Below are 10,065 nucleotides of genomic sequence, written 5' to 3'. Positions count from 1 at the left end.
CTGGCTGAAGTCAGACGCTTAACCGACTGTGCCACCCAGGCGCCCCTTTTTGTTCTCATTTTATTGTTTCTTCTCTTCTGCTTGCTTTGGGTTGAATTCACTTTTCCTTTTATTCCTTGAGGTGGAAGCTTAGATTATCAATTTGAGAATTTATTTTTCCTCGTGTAATCATTTAATGTATTGAAATTCCTTTAAGTGAAACATTAACCTAGATTTTGGTCTGTACTTTTATTTCTTTAAATTCAAACATATTCTAATTTCCTTAATTGCTCTATCTTTGTCCCATTGAGTCATTTAAAAGTGTGATCTTCAGGGCACCTGGGTGGCTCAGTCAGTTAAGCTTCTGACTTCGCTCAGGTCATGATCTCAGGGTTCACGAGTTTGAGCCCCGCGTCGGGCTCTGCGTTGACAGCTTGAGCCTGGAGCCTGCTTCAGGTTCTGTGTCTCGCCTTTCTCTGGCCCTACCCTCCTTGTGCCCTCTCTCTCTCTCAAAAATAAATAAACATTAAAAAAAATCTTTTAGAGGTGTGATGTTCAATTTTCAAATATTTGGCATTTGTCCAGAAATCTTTGTCATTCATGTTTAGTATGCAGCTATTTTTGCAGAACATGGTATGATTACAATACACAGTGTCATAGAGCTGTGAAATCCTATGGCAAGGTCGCATATAAAGCCCATTTAGGTTATCCCTAGAATTCTGTTCTTACAGATTGTCCATAAAGAACAGCATACAACAGATAAGGATGAAATCTGCAAAGATGAGAAAGCAAAGTATGTTCAAATGCGTAACTACCTATGGATAGAATATCTGGGTTTTGGTTTTGATCTATGGTTAGAAAGTTGTTTTATTTTCACCTTAGAAACCTATGACTCTATGGACAAGGTTCGAGGAAACTGTGGGGAGTGACTGTTATGTTTATTGTGATCATGACGATGGTTTCACAAGCGTGTACGTATGTCAAATCTTATCAAACTGTACAGTTTATACGTTTGCAGTTTAGTGTTTGGCAATTATACTTGATAAAGCTGCTAAAGAAACACAGTCTATACTTCTCCCCATGAAGTCACTAGCTAGCCCATATCCCCCTTTTCCCTTGTGCTTTCCCTCCCTGACACTGAGGTCATCTCACTTCCGATCCCTGCTCCCTGCTCCCACTTGAAGGAGGATTTTCTGAGGTGAGAGACAGCACTTGTTGCCTGGATTTAGAGCAAATTCATCTGACGTAAGAGGTCTAACCTATGGACCCATAGATCTGAGGCTCTTGAAATCTGTCTGGAAGATCTTCATCTGAGACTGTGCACCAGCATCGGGCCAATGGCAGGATAGGGACATCTACTGACGACTGATGATTTTATTAAGCAGATAATTGAAGGCGGCATCCAGAAGATAACAAAGTTTAATCACTTCAGTACTGTCTGGGTGGCCACTGTATACAGGCACTAGGTTAAGCCCTGAGGAAACACAGGGAAACGATACGCTGTTCCAGAGGACTGACCGGCCTACTTGGGGGAGGACAGGGTGAGCTAATATAGTGGATGAGAGTCACAAAGGGCATATGCATGGTGCCAGGGTGCCCAAGGACAGGCAATGCACTATTTGGCTAAGAGAGTGCAGGAGACAGTCCCCGAAAGAGATGAATTTCAACAGGACTTTGAAGCACGTGAGAAAAACAGAATGCTCTCTCACCGGATAGATTAAAATTTTTATTGTATTTTATTTTTTAATTCTTTTTTGAAGTTTTACTAATTTATTTTGAGAGAGACAGAGGATAAGCAGAAGAGGGGCAGAGAGAGTGCGAGAGAGAATCCCAAGCAGGTTCTCTTCTGTCAATGTGGAGCCTGATGTGGGGCTCGAACTCCCGAACCATGAGATCATGACTGGAGCCGAAATCAAGAGTCAGACACTTAACTAACTGAGCCATCCAAGGGCCCCTAAGAATTTTATTATATTTTATATTACAATATTATTTTGTTTTGCTGAATGCAAGGAGAATATTGAAATCAAAGCCTCAAGTTAACTAACTGAGCCACCTAAGGGCACCTAAGAATTTTATTGTATTTTGCAATATTGTAATATTACAATATTATTTTGTTTTGCTGAACGCAAGGAGAACACTTAAATCAAAGCCTCAAGTGTGTATATTTACCATATTTTTGCTTTTTATTTATTTGCTCATTCTCAATCTGGGATTATGGAGGAAGACTGAGCTTTTTGGTAAGACCTGGGTACGTGTGAGTTTCAGTTATTTCTTATATTGAGTTGAGAGTGAATGGTAGAGTAACTGCACAGAATTGTAAGTATTCAAAACAAACTACCTGTGTGAACCTGGAAAGCCCATTCGAATCATATATAAGGTAACATATAATATGTAATGTAACATATATAATATATATAATATTTTGTACATATATACACATATGTAATATATAATAGGAAACATCATACACACACACACACACACACACACACACACACACACACACACACACACTGTTTTTTCATTTGGGATTAAGATGCCCCAAGATTCCAGTTATCTAAATCACAGAAAAAAATGTGATTTCTTATTTATACGAATTCAATTTTTACTCCTTGGCCATACTATTAAAAATACGGTGAATTATTTTGTACAAATCTACTGGTTTCTCTCCACGTGAACTCCTTTCACCTCATGGCCAGCTGGCTCTCTTTAATGTTTTGACATAAAACATGCACATCCATATAGAGAGGTTTTAAATTAAAACTCCAGTTGTACAAGAGAGTACTGGTGATACTTTGACATCTGAATAATGAGACTATAAGGAAGCAGCAGAGAAAAAAAAACCACAAGAAAGGTATCACCCATTTTGTCAGTCAGGAAAAACACAAATTAGTTACCATTTTAACAGGATCTGAGAAAAGAAAATTACAAGTTTTAGTTCATTGTAAAAATGGTAACATAAGAATTAAAGTTCTGGGGGGCGCCTGGGTGGCTCAGTCGGTTGAGTGCCTGACTCTTGATTTCGGCTCAGGTTATGACTGCAGGGTTGTGAGATCAAGCCCCAAGTCGGGTTCCATGCTGAGCATGATTCCTACTTAAGATTCTCTCTCTCCCTCTTCCTCTGCCCCATCCCCACTGCCTCTCAAAAATAAATGAATAAACATTAAAAAAAAAAGAATTAAAGTTCTGGATTAGAAAGAGGCCAGCAGATACGGGATGGGTGGTTATATAGAATTTAAGAACTCTGTGTAATATATCCTAGTTAAATTTTGGCAAAGACCCTTACAAAGAGAAAAATTGAAAGATGACAGAAATACTTTTAAGATTTATGGAAAATATCTAGAGCATCAAGAACTTTCTCTCTGTTGCTTATGTGTTCTCTCTCTCTCTTGATTTCATTTTTAATAATAATATCAGCAATTTAGGAAGTATTCTATAAAAAGACATGATATCTTACCTTATTCCCAAATTTTAGTTTATTTGCCTAAATTATTTCTTATCAGTTTTAATTATTTATTACATTAAAGTGGGTTATGAATGAGTGATTAAACAGAATTGTAAATATTTTTAAATATATTTGCATATTTTCTCACTAAAGTATAAGAGATTCAAAGGCAAGTACTTTCTATCCATATTCAAGGTGGAAAGTTAATGCCAATCATTAGAAATTGCAATGAAATATGTTTATGACATGAACAATGAAGTACCCACATGTTAAATTTAAGTGTTTTCTAAAACATTAACTCAAAAGTTCCAGAAAAGTGTCATGTCAACCATATTAATTTTAGTTAACATATATGAATACTATGCAGTTATGAAGCTACTGAAACAAATCCTATAGAGAAAAATTGAAAAGCATAGCTACAGTTATGTATTCGTTCATTCATTTTAGCTATACTATGTGACCAGTACTGAGTTGAGAACATTAGATTTTGGGTTACCAGAGAAAATATAGGAAGCCCAGTTAAATTTTCATTCCAGATAAGCAACAAATATATCTTAATAAGCATAAGTCTCATGCAATATTTGATACATATCTCTTTGGGTGTGAAGAATGACCCTAAGAAAGAGATATGTGTCTAAGTCTTAATCCTCAGAACTTGTGAAGTCACCTTATTTGGAAAAAGGCCCTTTGCAGATGTAATTAAGTTAAAGATCTTAAAATGAGACTGTCTTGGATTTCCAGTGGGTTCTAAACCCAACGCCAGGCGTCCTTATAAGAAGAGGAGAGAGGAAGTCAATGTGACCATGAAGGCAGAGGGCAGGTGACTGCCTGTGAGCCAAGAAATGCAAGGATTGCCAGTAGTGACCTGGAACTAGGACAGAGGCGTGGAACAGACCCTCCATCAGAGACGCCCTGACAACCAACCCTACTAACACCATGATTCCAAAATTCTGGTCTCCTCAACTACGAGAAAAGATTTCTGTTTTAACCTACCCAGATTGTGGTAATTTGTTAATAAGGCAGCCCAGGAAACCCGTACAACATAAACGACAAAAATTATTTGTCGGGGCACCTGGCGGCTCGGCCAATAAAGCATCCAACTCTTGATCTCAGCTCAGGTCATGATCTCACCCTTCGTGATCTTGAGCCCCGTGTCAGGCTCTGTGCTGAGTGAGGGTGCGGAGAGCGTGAGATCGAGCCCCACCTCACGTTCCGCGCTAAGCATGGCCCTACTTAAGATCCTCTTTCTCCCTCTTCCTCTGCCCCTCCCCACCGCCTCTCAAAAATAATGGGATTCTCTGTCTCCCCCTTTCCCACTCTCTGCCCCTCCCCCACTCTCTCTTCCTCTCTAGAAATTAAATATTAAAAAAAAAATAAAAGAACATTAAAAATTTTTTTTAAAGCGGCTCCTGGATAGCTCAGTCTGTTACGCATCCAACTTCAGCTTAGGTCATGATCTCACAGTCGTGAGTTCGAGCCCCGTGTCAGGCTCTGTGCTGACAGCTAGGAGCCTGGAACCTACTTCAGATTCTGTGTCTCTGTCTCTCTCTCCCCCTCCCCAACTCGTGCGTGCTCTCTCTCTCTCTCTCTCTCAAAAGTAAAGAAACCTTTAAAAAATTTAAAAAAATCATTTGCTTGTTCATCTAAAATTCAAATTACCTGGACATCCAGTAGTTTTATTTGCTAAATACAGCAACCCTGCTTTAGATGAATTATCTCATTTACTTCTCTCCATAACTGTGCGAACAAAGTATCATTTGTTCTACTTTATATTAAGAGACTGAACTCTAGGACATTTTAAGACTTGCCTAATAACTGAACACTCAATAAACAACTGAATTAGAAATCAAACCTGAGACTTTCTAATTCACAATCTTTAGCTCTTAATTACTATACTATATAGGGTTCTACAATGTCTAGGGGTGAAATTTATGATATAATATGAAGTGAAAAATACAGACAGAAACCTACATTATTCCAGTGTTTGGGAGGAGGAGGAGGAGGAGAAGGAGGAGGAGGACGACAAAATGAGAGAGAGAAAGAGAGAAGGAAGGAGAGAGAGGGAGAAGGTGCATCGGAATGTTTGAGAGTCTATAGAGCAGAAACAACACAAGGCAGGTGACTGCTGGATTCAGGGAAAAGTCAATGCCCAGAGTAAAACTCAAGATCATAAGTCCTGGTAGCTTTCAGGGAGTAGAAAGAGCACACACTAAAGAAAATGGATGAAAATGAGTATGACACATCCAGAGAATTTCAAGGTAACCAATGTGAGCAGAACAGAGCAAAGCTGTGGAAAGATGTCTGAACTGTCATCGTTGTTACCACCACTGTTTTGTAACACGGTTTTGGCGCCTGGATTCCAGCCAGGTCGACATTATCTCCAACCTAGGGTTGCATGGATTTATACTGTGAGCCTGGCTTGGTCTAACTTTGTTGGTGCTCTTCCCTCTCCTATGTATTGACAGGGCTCTGCTACAGTTTCTCCGATGTCGTTCCAACCCTCCTAGGTGATGACCCACAAGGTGGTAAATAATCCTGGAAGAAACCACAGGCAGTGAAAAATAGCTACTTCAAACGGTAATGAACCTGCCGATAATGTTGACAGTGGAAACACTCATTTAGATGCAATGAAATTTTCCTCTTGATTGAATGCCATGCTTTAAGACAATTTTTCAACTGTTCCACTTCTAAAAAAGTTGATGTTCAGCAGTTTTGGAGGTACATATATATGCAATAAGCAACCGTTTGCTTTTAGATCTTTAACTAAAAAACAGCTCCAGAAAACCCGAACTGATTTTACTCAAATTCTCATGGAAAGTGATTCAGGTATGAGGCTGAAATCAACCCCTACCCAGAACAGCAACACTGAGTGAGTTATTTCCAGAAAGCAATGAGTAGGTAAAAACAGGAGGGAAAGCGAAATCTGGGATCATACACAAACAGGGTGTTCTGGCAAATATTCTCTTGTGTAGCATGTTATTTCCTTAGCATTCAAATATGTGCAGAGGACGTGATAGCTAGCCTCCGAGTATAATTAGAATAAAATCCATGTTGATTTGATACAGAGAACAGGTTTTTTTTTAATCATATGTTTCAATATCTGATGATTCATTTGTGGAAAAGATATACCCCATCCATCTTTTTTAGGGAGATATGTAAACCAAAATAAGAATTGTACACTTGCAGAACAGCAAACAGGAAGAATGAGTAGAGTTACTGGACAAGACTACCCTCAGTGGAAGAGTCATTGCTTTGTGTTCACCAAGTCATTTTGTTTTCTAGACAAGACCGCAGCTTCTAATCCTCTTGTGTATGAGTGAAGCCCGTTGTAGCCATTCGATGTAACGGAAGACATCTGCCATCTTCAGACCTGCCTCAATTGTTGAACAAGATTCTCCACATGCACACCCCAGACCCCTGTCCACACAGCAGGATGCAGGAGGCTGAGATGGAAAAGCCACATTAATTATTAGAGCAGTAAAGAAGGCAAGAGCCTGTGCCATGATCTTGAAACATATAAAGAATTTACTGTAAAAGAACTTTCTGTTTTTTTGTTTCCCTGTGGTTGGTCGAGAGGGTGATACAGAGGAAGGAGCAAGAGAATAAAAATCTAGATCTTCTGAGCTCAGGAACACGAAGGACCAGTCATCTTAGGGTGACTCAGTTTAATGACATCAAAATCATGAGGGAGCATGTACTGCAGGAATTCCTCGTCTGCTTTTCCAAGCTTGTTTGCTTCATTTGGTCTCTATTCTCCTTGGTTTCTATTTGGGTTCCATTCTAGGGAGGATTTTAAAACACCAGAAGTGAGGGTGTTTCTTCTCTGTTGCTTCCTTAATGTGGCACGTTCTCTAGCAAAGTGATGTCTTTCTACGGCGATTATTCAGAGAGTCTTCTGGGAAGCTCTTCCTCTTGGCCCCGGTTCTCACTGGGCTCCAGTAACGATTTTCCTCCCCTTGATCCTTCAGCGTCAGGGGTAGCAATGAACTTCTGATCGTTCCAGTCTCTCAGTGCATTGAGATCTCCTGTGAGAGTTTTTTTTAAGACTATATCTTAATTCCAGCTAGTTAACATACAGTAGAATATTAGTCTCAAGTCTACAACATAGCGATTCAACACTTTCGTATAATACCTGTGGCTCATCATAACAAGTGCCCTCCTTAATCTCCATCACCTATCTAACCCCCAACTCCCTGCCACCTGCTAACCATCAGTTTGTTCTCTATATTTAAGAGTCTGTTCTTGATTTGCCTCTCTCTTTCTTATGGAATATTATTCAGCCATGAAACATAATGAAATCTTAAATTTGCAACAATGTGGATGGTAGTGGACTATCACGCTAGGCAAAATAAGTCAGTTGGAGAAAGACAGCAGACCATATGATTTCACTCCTATGTGGAATTGACGAGAGGTTTTTGTTTGTTTTTCCTCCTCCTTTACCTTGTCCACATCGCTAGGCAAGGACAGAAGAAGACTGCAAAATAGACCTCTGAACGTGAAGGTATATGACTAGGGGAGGATAATAGCAGTGCCACTGAAATGTAGAAGATGGTATAATTAAATTTCATAGCTGTGGAGTGAACAGCATTCAGATGACAGCGGAGGCACAATCACTTTTTTTTTTTGTATGGTTGAACTGGTGGTCTGGGAAAGCATTTTATTTTATTTTATTTTATTTTATTTTATTTTATTTTATTTTATTTTATTTTATTTATTATCTTATTATTTTATTTTATTTATTTTTTAAATATTACGCTGGTTTTTTTAAAAAATGTGTATTTATTTATTTTGAGAAAGAGAGCACTAGCTGGGGAGGAGCAGAGAGAGAGGCAGAGAGAGAATCTCAAGCAGGCTCCGTGCTGTCAGCACAGAGCCAGATGCAGGTGGGGTTTGATCCCATGAACCATGATGAGATCATGACCTGAGCAGAAACCAAGAGTCAGACACTTTACTGACTGAGCCAATCAGGTGTCCCTAGGAAAGCATTTCAATTACCTCTCCATCTGATTCATGTTAGAAGATTTGTGAAATTATGAAGCCAATAGTTAATAACCCATTTGGTAGATTAACAACCGATGCCCCTGGAAACACATACTTCTCCAAGTCCTCTTGCTAATATGGGTAGGATCAGAACCAAAGAAACCTTAGAGAATTGCATCCATTCTTTTTCAGTTCAAAATGAATAAAAAATTTTGCATAAGACATGTTTTCTCAATTTAATGAAAAAAAATTTACAAATGTAGTTTGAGAAATCTTTTAAACTTTTAACAAATTTTGCCTAATTGTTTTTTGTTGGTGTTGGAGAAAAGTTAAATTGACAAGTTTTTCAATGTGTGAAAATCAATGTCAAATTAATTTTGATTTGACATGCATATAGAGAAGCCAAAATTTCAGAAGTGTGTGTATTTGTATGTGTGTGTAGATATATTTCTTAATTATGAGTATTTTTAAGTATTTACAGAAGTAAGGAGGAGTATATTAATTCATCTCTATATAACTATCAGCTAGACCTAGAAATTATCAACATTTTGGTATATTTGCCTGTTAATCTCCTATCTTATTTTATTTCTTCACTTTACATCTTCTTGTATTATAAAGAAAAAAACCAGATCTCACATGATTTTACCCATTCATATGCCATCACAAATCTCTAAGATTTTGGAACATATTCTTACATAACACCTAAGAAATTTAGAGTGATTATGTGCTATTATCTAATACCCAGTCTGTATTCAATTTTTCCCAGTAGTCTAAAATGTGTTTTGTTTGTTTGCTTTTACAGTTAGGATCCAAAAAGGTTCTACTTATTGCACTGAAAAAAATAATTATATTAAAAATTTTTAATATAAACTCCTCTCCTAATTTTTAATATACATATTTGTTTTTAATCACTGAGTTGTTGTTTTGAAAAACCTAGATCTTGTCTAATGGACTATTCCATACTCTATCTATATTGGTATGTTTGCTATTTCAAAGTGTTATTTAACTTAGCCCTCTGTCCTCTGTTCTTCTTATAAAAAAAAAAAAATTAGTGGGCACCTAGGTGGCTCAGTTGGTTAAGTGTCTAGCTCTTGATTGGGCCTCAGGTCATGATCTCACAGTCATGGGATGGAGCCCCACTTTGGGCTCTGTGCTGAGTGTAGAGCCAACGTGGGATTCTCTCTCTCCTCTCTCTGCCTCTGACCCGTTTTCTCTCTTTCTGTCTTAAAGAAAGAAAAGGAAGAAAGGAAGGAAGAATGGAAGGAAGGAAGGAAGGAAGGAAGGAAGGAAGGAAGGAAGGAAGGAAGGAAGAAGAAAGAAAGGGAAAGAAATCAATACTATATAGTTAACTTGATTCAAGTTTAACTTTTTTGGCAAGAATACTTCATGTGTTGTGCTATATACAAACATCAGCAATCATAAAATCTTTTGCTATCCCAGTTTTAATGAAGCTGTAATTTATCAGTGGTCTCAGAATCTCAGGAGACTGAAAGATGACTCAGTTGAGAAGATAGATACTTTAATTTTTAATAAATATTTCCTCTAATGATTTTATCCATTGGTATCTGTTGCCTGGCAGGCTAAATGGCTATAAGGTGGTTTTACTCAGTCTGTAATTCCTTCTGCTTTTATTACCAGTAATTGTTGTATACAGAACCAAC

General features: G+C 38.1%; 1 long non-coding RNA gene across 1 annotated transcript; it reads left to right on the top strand.

Annotated features, from left to right (window-relative positions):
* The first annotated feature begins 666 nt into the window (after positions 1 to 666).
* LOC109496251 lies at positions 667 to 7,063 on the top strand. Its single transcript, XR_002152255.3, has 3 exons — positions 667 to 772; positions 5,890 to 6,001; positions 6,707 to 7,063. It is a non-coding gene; the product is annotated as an uncharacterized LOC109496251 (long non-coding RNA).
* Positions 7,064 to 10,065: the final 3,002 nt, after the last annotated feature.

Source organism: Felis catus, chromosome F2, assembly GCF_018350175.1.
Source record: "Felis catus isolate Fca126 chromosome F2, F.catus_Fca126_mat1.0, whole genome shotgun sequence".
NCBI classification, from domain to species: domain Eukaryota; kingdom Metazoa; phylum Chordata; class Mammalia; order Carnivora; family Felidae; genus Felis; species Felis catus.
Note: the sequence above shows the minus strand (reverse complement) of the source record. Positions and strands in the feature narration are given on the sequence as shown.